The following is a 15,397-nucleotide window of genomic DNA, read 5'->3' on the forward strand; positions in this document are numbered from 1 at the left end:
CATTCAATCGGCGCGAGATAAGTATCGTAGGCCCAATAGGGACCAAAAGCAAGCATCTCGTCACTATTAAGCAGCAGGGATGTGTCTCACCCCACATCCCATAATGTAAGCCAAGCAATTTTTGTAACCTCATAACTATCCACCCACCCCCTCCCAATCAGAGGAATGATTCCCCCAACCCTAACACCCCAACAATTATTGCAGCTTTGCATGGAGGCTGCTTCAGAACAACGGAACGCAACATAAATGCATTATCAGGTGCACATAACTAGTTGAAAATATAACCATTTAAAGGCAGCAGTGATCCCTTACAGGGAACCCTCTAGTATAAAAACAACACATAGACTGTGCCCATCAATGGGGCGCCGATCACAAGTGTGTCAGAACAACAGGATCTATTCCGGAAAGTGATAATCCTCTATGAATTGTATGGCTTCCTCCGGTATGGTAAAAAAGTAGACCCTTCCAGAGTGTTCATTCCTGAGCTTAGCCAGGTACAACATGGCATATTTGACCGCCAGGTTGCGGAGCAGTTTCTTGGCAGCCAAGAAGGATTTTCGTTCTTGCTGCACTGCGACTGCAAAATCTGGGTAAAGATGGATCTTAGCAGAGCCCAGCAGCAGCTCCGCCTTGGACCTGGCTGGTCGCAGCAGTGCGTCTTTGTCCCGAAAATTAAGGACTCTGGCTATGATCGGCCAGGGGTAAGGGGAAACCCAGGCTTTGCCACCAGAGAGCGGTGGGCATGCTCAATCGCAAACTGTGGCGATAGCTTGGGGACATCCAGCAGGGCTAGAATGGTGCGTCCAGGAAGTCCTCCATGGGTTCGTCAATGTTGTCCTCCGGAACACCTATTGTGCGTATATTATTGCGCCGGGAGCAGGATTACAAATCCTCGTTCCTCTTGCTGACGGCGTGCTCCTGCGCCATGACGTTACCTCAGATCTGAGCGCCGTGATGTTGTCCACAGCAGAACCCATTCTGGTTTCCACTTCGGTGACGTGGGTATCCATTTTTTCCATGCAGGCTTTGATGGAGCTGATTGTGCCGCTCATGTCATCCTGCTTAGTATGCAGTGTTGTGAACTCCTCCCACGTGTATTCTATCATACGCTTCAGTTCTGTTGGCTCCTGATTGCGCCTTCGTCATATGTCGGCATCACCCCCACTGAAGATCTGCATTAGAGGCCTCAGCCTCACAAATCTGCAGCTGCTTGCCAGCAGGAGTTGGGTCAATGGTGTACTCCTGGTGCGTTGGATCAATGACGCGCTCCTCGCACTATGCCATAGCCCAGCAAGCAGCGGATCAGACGGGGGCCAGCAGCCGTAGTGCACGCTATGTGGGAGGGGTCGGGAGCGAGACAGTGTTCAGCAACAAAAGTCCTGGGTGCACACCCAACTCACTGCCTCTCAGGAAGTGCCGGGGACGGCTCCCCACTCCGCCCCAGCCAGAGAGCATGACGCACCTGCAAGGCACCAGGATCTGGGAGCCGCCTCCAGGCAGCACGCCCTGGGCGCCATCCGCTGTCGCAGCTGATGCAGCCCCGCCGGACGGCCTGTTGCAGCGCAGTCACAGAGTGTTAGGCGCGGCTATCTCTGGCGTCAACCGTTGGTGTGCTGTTAGCCCGGCTGCTGCAGCGGTCCCAGCCCCATAAGGATGTGCATCACACCGTGTAAGGTCACAGGGCTTCGGAGATCTCCACTCATGTGGCCATCTTGGATCGTACGCAACAATGCCCCAGGTTGGTTGTTTTGGACAGAGCATTAATTTGCATGCCAAAAGGTAGATCATTGCAAATGTTCCCACCCCGCAAGCTTTTAGCTTTGGAGATCGGTTAAGATGGTGTACATATGCTGGTAGGCTGGGTAAATAATGCTGAAGGGGTCTTGCTTAAACATGAGAAACTCCTTTACAAAAGGAAACGCAGCAGATAAATAAGTGGCTCACTGCTTGAGAACTAGAAATTGCAAGTCCTGTATAAGCCACTGCTGTGTAGTGATAGAAAAGTCAAAGATATTCAGTGATTTTTTTATAAATCTTGTATGCAGCTGATCCTCACAGTCATGATGCACAGAAGATTTGCCTTGAAGAGGCAAAAGTAAGGACTGTATCAGAGGGACTGTTATAAGATACTTTAAGTATTATGAAGAGTATAACGGAGCTATGATTCTGGAGGCTTAGTGAAGTTGGCTACTCAGATGGTTTTTTATAGAATGCTGTGTCGCATGAATAATGGAGAGGAGATTATCGCTGTCAGATTGACATTTTCTCCACCACCTTGCAATTTTATACTTTTCTTCAAGTAACAAACCCAAGATTAGCATTGCAACCTCCCTCTCCTGCCTGACTAGAAGACCAAGAGCTAGGAACAGCTGAGGGAGAGCTGCAAAGGTGTGTTTGAGCCTCTGGGGGGCCTGGTGATCACAAAGCTGAGACCAGTGTGACTTGCGGCACTGTCCGATGGGCAGGCACTGCTTCCCCACATAAGCATATGAAGACCCCACAGGATGAAATCTAGGAGGGCATGCAAACCTGTAATCCCATGAGGCGGAGAGCAGGGCTGCTCCAGATGAGCATTAGATTCGGAGCGACTGAAAGTGTCCAGAGAGTGGCATCTGCCATAGCTAAGTTTTGAATCCAGATTAGCTCCTTGAGAGTAGGATCCCTTCAACTAACTGGTTCAGATCGGAAGGTGAAAAAGATGATATAGCAGGAGTGACAGGTTGAATCCTGCAGTCTTAGTTTGAAAGGATGGAATTATATGCCTTTGCGGCACCCCGTGCATGCTGTGTGCCCCCTATTCTCTGGGAGAATGGAAAAATGACTGAATAACCGTTATGCGTATCTCCACTTGCAAGCAAGAGTGTAGAGTTGTGTGGGTGTGTGCTGCTAACTTTGCTCATGGCATCATCACATTACACTATGAAAAGGTCCTTGTTGCACATTTAATTTCCAAAGTGTGGTACTTTTTGGCAATAAAAGGAAGATTACCAAAGAAATACCATTAGCTATAACTACCCAAGTCGTTAATACAGCTGCTCAACATGGAAGTAAATCCGAGGTATACTGAAGGTTAGGTTAATGCATTGAGCATAAGAGACTAACACTAAAAAAGGGGCAGTTTAGCTTACATAAAGACAATGATTTACATTTGAACAAGAGAAAGGAAGGAAAATACAAGATTAAGGAAATTGGTTAAACAAGACGTACACAATCTTCAACATCTACCTAAACCACTCCCTCTGCAACCCTGTGAAAGCCAAAGAAAACTCAAAAGGCAAAATCAGTGCTCTACAACCAGTAATTGGCAAGTGGTGCCAATAGCAGTGAGCCCGCTGGTTGGTAGAGAATGACCAGGTACATGGTCGGGGGGGGGAGAGGAGTAAGGTCAATGTGACGAGTAATAGGTAAGTGGAGATGATAGGTCAATGGATACCATCAGGAAGGTTAGAGTTGGTGCAGAGATAAGGAGTCAGAGAATCCATGTTGGTCGGAAGGAGCAGGTATTGTAAGCAATGTTCCCTCTAATTATTTTTCCCTAAGTGCGGAAATGAAACGCCTTTGTGCGCACATTATTTTCCATGTGCGCAACTGAATAATGATGTAAGCCACTTTGTGAGCATGCGTAGTAAGTGAGATACTATCTCCGAAGAGTTTGGAATGAAATTTTCCCTTCCCAACCACAGCAATTCTTTACACATCAGTGTAAAAGGAGCATCTTACAACTCTTTTTCCAGACATATAGGCTAGAAAATCAAATATTTAATATGTGATTATATGGAGAGCTCATCAACCAGTCCAAGACTTCAAGGTATGCCATAGTACCTACCAAAAGTACTCCTGCGCAGAGAGAAAAACCTGTATACACAAAAAAGCTTTGCATGCTCAGGATAAACAGCAGGTTTAGTTGTGGCTATTCATTTGTCAGCACTGCTCAGACAATGCAGAAAGTGTTTAATGCCATTGAAGAAAAACTCATGTTTATTACAAAAAACAAGTATTTCTAATAACTGATGTGGTTGTCAAAAAATTCGGACATTATGCAATTTTTGCAAATGGAATAATTGCAACTGAAAGGAATGTGTCAGAAAACATGCCAATAGGAGTTCATGTGCCACTTTAATGGAGTAATTCAAGGGCCAGGAGAAAATGCCTCTCATAATTTATGTAAGGATGATAATTGCAACAGAATAACTGTACCACAGAATATGATTATCTGAATTCCTGGGCCTCTGCTTACTATACACATCATGTTGTTCTGTGAGTTGTGACATTTACTCAAAACCAGCCTTACAGCAAGGAGGTATATACTATTTTACTAAAAACAGGGCAATGTACCCAACAAAAATGGGAAACCATGAGCATATAAGAATCTACTCTCTGCTTCTACCCACAAAGTTCCACTGATCTCTTTTCGATCAGTGACCAACAGAGCTGTGTCATTGGTAGGAACTCGAATAATAGTACTGCCTGATCTCAAGAGGAATTTTAAGGGGAAAGAACATATTTTGATGAGCATGAAATATCCCTACTGGCAAAGCCAATTACTTTCTTACTACCTGAAAAATCTCTTGGTTCCAAGTATGGAGTAAAATCGTATCGGAGCCCGGTTTGTAACCCTAACATAGGAAGTGAAATTAAAGGGCACTAAAGCCTATCGTTTTGCCCACCCTTGATCACCACAGCCTAGACAAAAATCAACACGGTTTCTTCTGGCACCCCGTTGAAGAAAATCACATATATTTGCCCCTTAAGTCAATAGCAGCATTGCTCACAGTTACAACATATTGAGTACCTTCTTCTTTAACTAGGGACCCCTCTTCTGATGTTCACTATTCTCAGTTGAACAAGATGTATGGGGATGCTAGAAGCAATAAATGCAAACCCAGGAATATATTGAAAGTACTCAGCAGCTGAGCATAGAAAGAAATAGAAGGTGCCGTTTCCTAGGCTATTAATATAGTTTCCTATCCTTTAGCAACCAAACATTTCCTTCACTGTACTGTGTACTGCCAAAACATTGGATTTGTTTTTTGAAAGTTGCTGATTTGTTATTCACCCCGAAGGAGTGTTCTCCTGAAAGGTGCCCCTAGGGGTCCCTCGCGATATGGAAACAAGGCAATAACCATACACGAAAGGATGCGCCAGACACGAGGTTCAAATTCCCAATGCTAGGGTTTATTGCAAGCAAAAATAGTCCCAATTGGCCAACTGTGGTCTCACGCCCCGTGACGTGAGTTTTCTAGACCTCGAGGGACGCAAGAGAGCGAATTAAGTACATCAGTTACATATATACAAAATGCATATCATACAATCAGCTATGTCATGTTCAACACCCCCCTTTATTAAGTTTCTTTGAACTCGGGATGACGATGGAGATTTTCGACAGGTATGACAATTATGACACTTTCGTCTGTCATTCAAATGAAGGGTATTCACTTTTCCAGATTGACACTCCTGTTCCCTTCCACCCGTTCCCCTCCCAGGCTCCTGTGCTAGCCTCCAATATTGGTTGACAGAGCTCTGTAAAAAGTGAGGGATTGTAGAAGTAAAACTCTAACTGGGATGTTTCCATACCCACAATACTGAGCAGGCAAATCCAATTTAAAGCCTCAAGATGATATTCTGTGCAGTTTAAGAAAATGTCATAAATATGCATGTGCACAATTATGAAATGCATACAAGATTGTTTGCAACCTATCCCACCTTTCATTTGTTGTGTAGGTTTCGACAAGTGCTCAGTGAAACCCTTTTTGTATAGGAGCGAGTTAACATATACTTTGCTAAGGTCTGTCCTCCATGGAACTCTGAACATTTTGAAAGGTTGCAGATTGTGTGAAAAGCATTCTAGTTATCTGAATATTGTTGCCCTAATTTTATATAAGAATAATGCCAGGCACAGTCCCTACCAATTATTCCTTACAGGCCAAGTAAATGATATTGCAAGGTTGCTCTCCAATCATAGAGTAATGTTAGCAATGCTAAAGTAGGAGACGCTGAGCATGACATTTGCCTACTCAAAATACTTAGAGGGCAAATTAATATTTGAGTTTTTTAATGTGTTAACTTGCAAGGGGGGTTCTTCAAAGTGCTTGTGTGACACATATGCAAAGAATAGGAAGCGTGGGATGCGGTTAAATAACCTAGTAGCCTGCTTACTTACAGTCAGTACCAGATATTTGAGCTGACACTCGGATTAAATAATGTGGGTAATGCTTTTACTAAGGCACCACGAGTAGCAGAAATTCTTGTGCTTGAACGTCATTCATAATATAACATAAACCAAGACTTGGATCTAAGTCTGGTAACCGTTTGCTGAGCTAAGGTATGCAGAGTCAAGGTTGTCTGGTAATATCTGAATGTGGCCTGGGGCGGAGTTCGAGTCATACCGTATATGTTGTAGAGTCAAGATAAGGATCCTGGGTGGGCAGGGAAGATAATTTAGTTAATGTGTGCAGGCATATCTTGGTTGTATCTTCTGTTCATGGAGCCACTTTTTAATATTCATTATTTTTTTTTTTTAAATATGTTTATTTTAAACCAAGGCTAGGTAACAAGCTTACAGAAAGTACAACAAATAGCATGGCTCTTATTCATTCCCCTCAATGTCCCCCCCACCCGATGCCCTCCCCTGCCCTTGGTGCAGGTGTGTTTCCCACACGCTTGTGCTTCGGTATGTCCACCTTGTTTTGTGTTTCTCCTTTCAGGTGGCGTTGTGGTCCCCCAGGATTCCCCGGGCGTTAGTGGGCTTAAAGGTCAAAGCAGGGAATCTCTGGTCATATTCCAGCACGTGGGCCCAAATGTTTTGGAAGTGGTGGAGGATTCCGGCTTTTGCCACTGTCACCTTTTTCGGCAATCAGGATGTCGCATAGTTTCCCCCACCATTGGATAATCGAGGGGCTTTCCGGGGCCTTCCAGAAGCGGGCGGTCACAATCTTCCCCGCAAGGAGGCATTGGGTTAGTAGTTTGGCTTTGTTTCCCGAAAGTGGGTATATCCCTGGGATCGGGGTCGCTAGGAGAACGTGTCCAGGGTCAAGAGGAAGTGGGGTCCGGGTGCTCTGTTCGATGACCGCTAGGCATAGTTTCCAAAACTGTTGGACCTTCGGGCATGCCCACCACATGTGGAAGAAAGAGCCCGGTCAGTCACATCCTCTCCAGCAAAGGGGGTCGAGGGAATGGTTCATGTGATGGAGCCTGAGAGGGGAGTAGTACCAGCGCAGTAGAATTTTATACGCGCATTCTCTATTGGTGACGCAGGTAGATGCTGCGTGAGTTCGTGACCAGATGTCCACCCAGGCTTGGTCTTCCAGCGGGTGTCCCAAGTCCGCTTCCCATTGAGCCATAGCCCGGGTCCTTGTGGTCAGGAAGTCCTCCTGAAAATTGTCTGTATAGAGTAGATATTCTGCCTTGGGATGGGAGATCCTTGAGAGTTAGTTCAAGGGCTGTGAGGGGGCGCGTAGCTGCTTGGATGGTATGCGGATGTGAGCACCAATGGCGTAGCTGAAAATATGTGAACCTGTCCCTCTCTTGAAGTTGGAACCGCTCCTTACATTGCTCAAATGTGCGGGGGAGGGCGCCCTCATATAGTTGGTCGAAGGTTTCGAGGCCTCCCTCGATCCAGTTCTGGAAGTTTCACAGGTGCGTCCTGGATGAGAAGGTTGGGTTGTGGAAAACTGGAGATAGGAGGCTCAGTCCCCTCGGGATCCCCTTGCGTTTTAGCGCCCAGTCCCAGGAGGCCAGCGTGTGTTTGGTTGCCAGCAGGAGGCCCTCCTTGTGTTCTATAAGGGCGGGTGGAATGAGCGGAAGGAATGGGAGGGGGAGCGGGGGCCATGCCTGCTCAAGTTCCACCCATCTTGGGCGGTCCGAGGCTATTTGCCAGGTGCGGACGTGAGCTAGTTGTGCTGCTGCCCTATAGGCCTGCAGGTCGGGGTCCCCCAGACCCCCAAGTCTTGCGTCCCCTATTAGTGTCTTCCGGGGGATTCTAGCTTTTTTGCCCTTCCAGATGAACCAGAGCATCTTCTTCTGCAGCTTATTTAGGTCAGATTTTGGGATTGTTAGGTTGTTATGCGACCCATTAGGGAGATTTCTTGGGATGCCCAGCGTTTCAAGTCATCCTCGAATTCTTTGAAGAACTTGGGAAAATTAGCTTGAAATATTCCTCGGGTTTGCCGGGATCTGGACCCCTAGGTAGGGGATGGACTTTCTCTTCCATGTAATTTGGCACATTGGGATCAGGGCCTCCCGCTCCTCCGGGGAGAGACCTATGCTCAGGGCCACTGATTTGGAAAAGTTAATGGCGGAGCCAGTGACCTCGACGTAGCTAGCTATTTCGGTTAGGGCATGTTGTACTGAGGTGCAGGGTTCCGAGATCGTGAGCAGCACATCATCTGCGTATAGGACGATTTTGTGCTGTGACAGATTGGAGTGAGGTCCCCTGATATAGCTGTTCTGTCTGATCCTTTGGGCGAATGGTTCCATAATGAGTGCGGACAGCAGTGGGGATAGGGGGCAGCCTTGTCTGGTCCCGCAGGTCAGGGAGATCGGAGCAGAGAATGAACCATTGATTCCAAGGAGAGTTTTTGGTGCTTTGTAGTTAGCCAGGACCATTGTCTGGAATGTCGGGCCAAATCCAAAGGCCTCCAATGTAAGATGCATGAAGGACCAGTCCACCTTGGCAAAGGCTTTGGTGCCGTCAAGAGCCATCAACACCAGCCTTTGGCAGTTGCACGTTATCGCCTGCAGATCTATTTAGGATAAAGCCTGTTTGGTCAGTGTGAATTAGCTCAGGCAGCACGCGCGCCAGACGGTTAGCCAAGATCTTGGAATATAGATTGGCGTCGATGTTCAGGAGGGCTATCGGCCTGTAAGAGGCCGGGGTCTTTCCATGGCTTAGGAAGGAGGATTGTGGTGGATTCTTGCATTGAAGTGGTCACCGTCCCCATTTCCCTGAAGGAATTGAAGAGTGCCACCAAGGGGGAGATCAGTTGGGGTTTAAAGATTTTGTAAAATCTCGTGGAGAAACCATCGGGGCCTGGGGCCCGGGGTTTGAGGGACTTAATAGCTTCTTCAACCTCCTCACCTGTAATTGGGGACTCCAGGCATTCTCGAGGCGAGTCGTGCAGTTGGGGGAGGGCCGCCTTCCGTAGGTACTCTTTGTTCGCTCTGGTTCCGGGAGGGTGCTGTCATTACCTGGACAGATGTTCTGCCGCCACGTGTAGTTTTTTGAGTTCCGCATATTGTATTATCCCCTGTAAATCTCGGAGGCCAACAATGGTACTGTTACGTTTTGCCTTGGCTAGTTTGGCTACCAGCAGCTTGTTAGCCTTGTTGTTCTTGGCATAGTAAAATTGTTTGGCTTTGGCCATAAGGTGGGCCGTATGTTCGGCGTAATGAGCCTCTAGTTTTTTCCTGGCAATGCGTTGGCTCGCTGTGTCCCGGAGGACCAGCCTTTTTCCTTATGAGTCTCTTCCAATGTTTTAAGTTTCTCCTGCAAGGCTAGGCGGGCCTGGCGTCTGTTGCGATGAAATGCCACCCCTTGTGCGATTAGCTCACCCCTGATCACCGCTTTTAGGGCTTCCCAGGTGTTTGTGGGGGAGGTGTCTTCCACCGGGTTTTCCTTGAGAACGTTTTTGATCGCCTTTGCGGTTGTGACCCTGAGCGGCATTTCATTGAGCATTGGGTCATATAGTGACCATCTGTGGGGAGAATTGGGCTTTGGTATGTGTGCTCGGATTTCCATGGTTACTGGGGCGTGGTCTGACAGAATCCGGGGGCCGATGGATACCTCTTCGGTGTAGGTGAGCACCTGAGCGGACATCAGAAGGAGGTCTAGCCTTGAGAAGGTCCTATGGACATAGGAGTAGAAGGAGTAGTCTTTTTCAGAAGGATGGAGGATCTGCCATGAGTCTACCACTTGGAGTGTTCTAAACAAGCGTAGGAGGCTGAGTGCTTGAGTGAAGTCTCCGGGAGTGGGGAGGTGGGATCTGTCCCTCGTGGGGTCCGGCACTCCGTTAAAGTCTCCCCCGATTATAGTTTGGCCTTCTATAAAGTGAGATAGGGTGGCGCCCACCGAGTCGTAGAAAGCTGATTGCCCGGTGTTGGGGGCATATATTGAAACAAAAGAGTAGATATCTCCCAGCAATTGACACTTGACAGCCATGAATCGGCCTTCCGGGCATGATTTGGTATCCAGAATTTGAGGGTTCAGGCCCTTTCTGAAAAGGATTGCTGTGCCGCTTTTCTTGGAGCTCCCTGAAGCAAAAAACTGAAGTGGGAAAAACCTAGAGCGGAGCCGTCCCCAATCTTCCGGTAGCAGATGGGTCTCCTGTATCAGCGCTACTGCTGCGTCCTCGTCCTGGAGTTTTTTCAAGATCGACCTCCGTTTAGCGGGAGAGTTCAATCCGTTAACATTCAGCGTAAGGAACTTTAGGGTCTGATGTCCCTGTGCTTGATCTGCCCCTGCTGTTATGTTCGGGGGGGTAGGGTCGGTGAGGTGTTGATTAGCCAGCATCCTGGGGGAATGTTAGCCCTAAGTCACCTTGCTCTTGGGGTTTTAACATGTGCCCCAACGGGGGAGCATAACTTTAACTGGTGGAGGGGCCAATTTTGTAAGTGTGGCCATTCCTCTGGCCAACCGGGCAAATACGAGAGTAACAGAGTTCCAAGGACTCGGGGGTGGAATGTACCTTGGAACTGGGCATGGGCCGTGGGTGGGGCCTGCTGCGTCGAACGTGATTATCAGTGGCTGGGTCAAGGACGGCAGGGCATCTCCGTAACAGTGTTTGGAGGACCGCCCCGGAGGGGGCAACCCTCCAGCAGAGTATCTTTTTGCGCTCTATTTTCTCCTGCTATTTCGCGGGACTTTGGACCATGAGGAACGTCTAGGCCTTGGAAGGACATCCGATTCCCGGCTTATAGGGTCCTCCGACCTTGGCGAAGTGTCCTCTATAGGTGCGGAGGGTCGCATGATCTTGCTGGCGTCTTCGAGGTGGCTGATTCTGCGTAGCGTGCCGTTGTATGAAAATTGTAGATCGGTTGGGAACAGCCATCTGTACCAAATCTGTTACTCCTGCAGGAAGAGCGCCAAGGGTCGCAGGGCTTTTCTCTTCTGGAGGGTGAGTAGGGAGAGGTCTTGGTATATTTGGAGAGGTGACCCCTGAAAGGAAAGTTCGTCTCGGGTGCGGCTGATAGCTGAGATTGCCTCCTTTGTGGTAAAGAAGTGCACTCTTGTTATCACATCTGGAGGGAGATCCGAGTCCACCCCTCGTCGTGGGCGCAATCTGTGGGTGCGGTCCAAAAGGAGTTGTGGTTTATCTAGGTGTGGAAGCTGAGCTTGGAAGAAGTCCCCCACGTATTCGGCCAGGTCTTTGTCTGGCACAGAAAATGGAACCCCTCGGATTCAGAGGTTGTTTTGCCGGGCCCTGTTTTCCAAATCCTCTTGCTTAAACTCAAGGATTTCACACTTATCCTGTAGGGATCTTATAGAGCTTTGGATTTCCCCTAGCGCGACCGCCTGGTCCTGGGAGCGGTCGTCGAACTCCCCCACCCTTTGTTCCATCTCGTTCACCCTTTGATCCGTGTGTTCTAGCTTGGTGGTAAGCTCCGTCATGCAGGATCTGATTTCGGATTTAATGTCAGCCATGAAGGCCTGTATGTCCTCTTCGGTAGCTAGGGAGCCCCGGTGTTTTGGGGTTTTGGTGGTGTGGCTTTCAGGGGGTCGAGCTTCTTCCCTTTGTCTGTCGTCGAGAACACGTCTTCGATTGCTTTGCCATTATTACAGATCTGGTTCCTGAGGTGGACTCGAGGACCCTCCGAGGCGTAGGTGGAGGATGTTGAAGTGGGAAACGCGGTTCTGCAGCTGGTAATTGGCGGTCTCACAGGTTCCGTGGATTGTAGTCCCCTGGTGTGGAATGCAGACCCCTGCTGTTATGCTGTGACAGTGGGGGGGGGGAGCAGAGTGGGCCGGGGCGCCCCAGGAAGTATGGGCCGGAGAGTGAGAAGAGCTGGGGGGCTTCTAATGACCCTCCAATATTCAGCTTGTGTGACCGGGAAGGGCCAGCCGAGGCTTGATCTGGGCAGGAGGATATGGACTCCTTGATATTGATAAATATGCTTTATGCGTGGAGGATGTTGCCGCCATTCCGCGGATAATCTTCGCTGGGATGAGGGAGTCCGTGTGTTGAGGGCCCCCACCGTTATATGGAGGCAGTGGGGAGAGGCAGAGTGGGCTGGGGCGCCCCTGGAGGGGGGAGAGCTGCCAAAGCGGGACAGGGCCGCTTCTGAAATCCCTTAGCCCCCAGCAGGGGTGCCCAGGCAGGGCCAGCCAAGACCGGTGCGTGATGGGAGAGGTACGGTTCCCGGCGGAAGAGCGGACTCACCTGCAGGGTGAATGCCAGACCCTCCGTTAGCAGTCTCCTGGACCAGCTGCAACCCACCCTATCCTGGAGCAGAGGCGTTCCGGGGTGATGCTGGGGGTGGGGGCACCTGCCATGTTGTGGGGCCCCTCCTGGGAGATCTGGGTTGGCCGCTTTGGGAGGTCCAGTCCTCCAAGCAGGTAGCCTGCTGTTTGGGCACAGTGCCCGTATTAGTCCTCTGCCCGCACCTGTCTGAGACCTGTTGTCCTCCAGGCACCCCAGGGACCGCTAAGGACAGAAGGGTTCTCCCTCACGAGCGCCGTCTCATGCCTGCGGGGCCCGCACCAGCACACACGCCCAAGAGCCTACTTGGAGCGGGGTGAGGCTGCCGGCATGGCACAGGAACGAATGCGGGTGCCGCGTCGGGACTGGAAGGCACTGAGGAGGCGCGGCGCTGTTAAGCCTGCGCGTGGCAGCTGGTGGGGGCCCCCAGGTCAGGCTCGTTGTTGTGTGGTCCAGACTGCCTCCAATGTCGATTAGTCACTCGCCGAAGCCTGCATCCCCCACACGCCAGGTTCTCGAGCTCCGCCCGCCATTTTGGATGAAGGCGGCAGAGGGGCTGCTGATTTATGAGCTCAGGGGGCCGGCTTCCTGGTCCCGTTCAGCTCCGGAGTGGAGGCCGCAGTAAGCAGTGGAGGTTTGGACACCCCCAGGTGGATTTTGGGGGTTTATTTCGCCGTCTGTACATTAGATTTTAGCGCCGCAGCGGGCCCGTCACGGCGGGCTCTTAAAGGAGCATTCGAGTCACCGGAGCTCCGGGCCACGCCCCTCTTCATATTCATTTTTAACCTTGTGTAGATTCTACTTTTAGAGTTTTTAGGTTTTTAAGGTCAAGCTTGCATAGTAGGGCAATGTCAGTAGGTGACACCAGAATATCAATAATAGTTAGTATAATTTAATGTAGCTTCATCTTAAAAGAAAGCAAATATTAGGTACCTGCTGTGGCTTGTGCCTTTATTAAATCTTATTTGAATAGGTGGAAATTGTCTGTGTGCACTGCTAAAATTCTTCTGAGCAGCACCCAGAAGGAAGCTGGGCAAGCGCACATGCGCACAGCTTAGGGGGAACATTGATTGTAAGCTGTGACGACTTGCAAAACATGTAAATACCTGGTTACCTCTCACTTTGGCAGACCATGCAGACAGTGCACTGAATAGCAGCAGTTGAGTAGAGGGTACAGGTACTAGGCCATGATCAGTAAACCAAATGGCACAATGCAGTAGGCAGGTTGCACTGCTCCACAACTCATTTTGAGCTAAATATGGTGAACACTGATCCTGGAGAGGGGCGAGGCCGGGAATATGAAGTGTATATGTAGATGGAACTACTCTACTTAACTGGATGAGAGTAGTCTAGCCAATGGGTCAGAGCCCAATCCAGGATGTCCCATCTTGGGGCAATAGCTTGGTGGAGCCAAGTGCTCAACCCCTCTTTCTGTTGATGGGTCAATTGTAGGTACTGCCAACCAGGGCTCACTCTAACCTGCTACAACTGGAGATAGCATACTAAATGGAAACCGTGCCAGAATAAGTGGAGAGCGCTTCATGGTGGGTTATTAATTTGAAGCTATTACAAAGTGAATTCCAAAATGCTTTAAAATTCAAGGTTTAGCATGTTACTCCAATGTATGGCATAGGATACATTAACGTTTTTAAACTTTGGGTTGTTAAGAAATTTGTTTAAACAGACCATGTTTGCTTCATTGCTTTAATAAATACATTTTCAATAACTATTTTGATATTCAACTTATGTTTTATTTGCATTCACTTTTATTGATAAGATTTCACATTCCATGTTCTGTAACTTAGAACATTGCACACATTTGTGTAGCATTGTCATAATATTCATAATAGTAAAAGGTTGTGGAATGTAGGAAATATTACATGTTAATTAAAAAAAATAGCCAATGTCAAATATCCGAACATTGTCTTGTATTTGGCTATTAGGAAACCTTTTCTTTTTGCTGCTTTCCCTCCTAGACAGCTATTGAACTCCCCAACTTTCTGCTTTTGTTTTGAAGCTGTTCTCATTTTTGAGGTAAGCTTTTTTGCTTTACTTGCCTTGCTAAGCTCATTTATTTTGAGGGCACTGATCAGCCTCTATGGCCATCTCTGGATTAATACTCTGTCCTCCATTACGAAATTCCTTGATTGTCTTAATCTGCACACATCACTTTGAAGTCAATTGTGGCGCGAGTGCTGTAAGGAACTCATGGTGGCAACAGTAAAGACAGAGACACAAGTGATCACAGTTCAAGGGTGTTTAATAAACTATATAAATGGGTTGGAAAAACGCCTAATGTAAACCTAAATCTAAGATGGGAGCAAGCTACGGCCATCAAATAAAAGGCAGTCCTAGTGGCGTCTTGACAAATAAAAGGGACTATACTAAAAAAAAATAAAAAAAAAAATATTGCCAATCCTTACAGCTAACTTCACAAAGAGTGTGGGATAATGTTCGCAAGAAAAGGAACTGTAACCTTTTCTAGGGTTTCTTTAAAGTTTAATTACACAAGTTCATAGTTCAACAAGGTTGCCGCCTGCAACCTTGGGCCCAGCACAGTGCGATTTCATTATCAGTCTTTTACGACTCAACGGCTGCGCTGAACTGTTGGAGTTTTCTTGTCTCACGAGTCAAGGCCGGCACCACAGCGGCAAGCGCTTCTCCCCGCTTTGACTATCAGCGCGGGAGGGCCCCGTGTGCCGCTAACACCTGTCACACTGCACGCCAGCTGGACTTCCCGGTCTTATGCTTTCCCTTTCAGAGGTTTCGCAGATTTCAGTTGCAAAGGGCAATTTTCTCTCCGTCATCCCTCCAGGTCTCTCTGCCTTTCTCCTCCGCTTGTACTGCTGGTCCGGAATGGCTGCTTCCTTGTGCGTTCAGCCTTGCTCGACATGCTTTCGTGCTCTGCCTTTTATCCCTGTGTGGAAGGGAAAGGGATGTCAGGTGTGCATAATTATTGTTAATTGCCTGACTGTCTGACCCTT

The 15,397-nt window shown here is 48.5% G+C and overlaps 1 protein-coding gene across 3 annotated transcripts in view; it reads left to right on the forward strand.

The window, feature by feature from the left end:
* Nucleotides 1-15,397, forward strand: part of LOC138449209 (zinc finger protein interacting with ribonucleoprotein K-like) — a 740,539-nt gene that overhangs the window by 113,145 nt on the left and 611,997 nt on the right. The window lies entirely within an intron of this gene.

The sequence above is a fragment of the Ambystoma mexicanum genome, chromosome 1p (genome assembly GCF_040938575.1).
Source record: "Ambystoma mexicanum isolate Mex_15411 chromosome 1p, UKY_AmexF1_1, whole genome shotgun sequence".
Lineage (NCBI taxonomy): Eukaryota > Metazoa > Chordata > Amphibia > Caudata > Ambystomatidae > Ambystoma > Ambystoma mexicanum.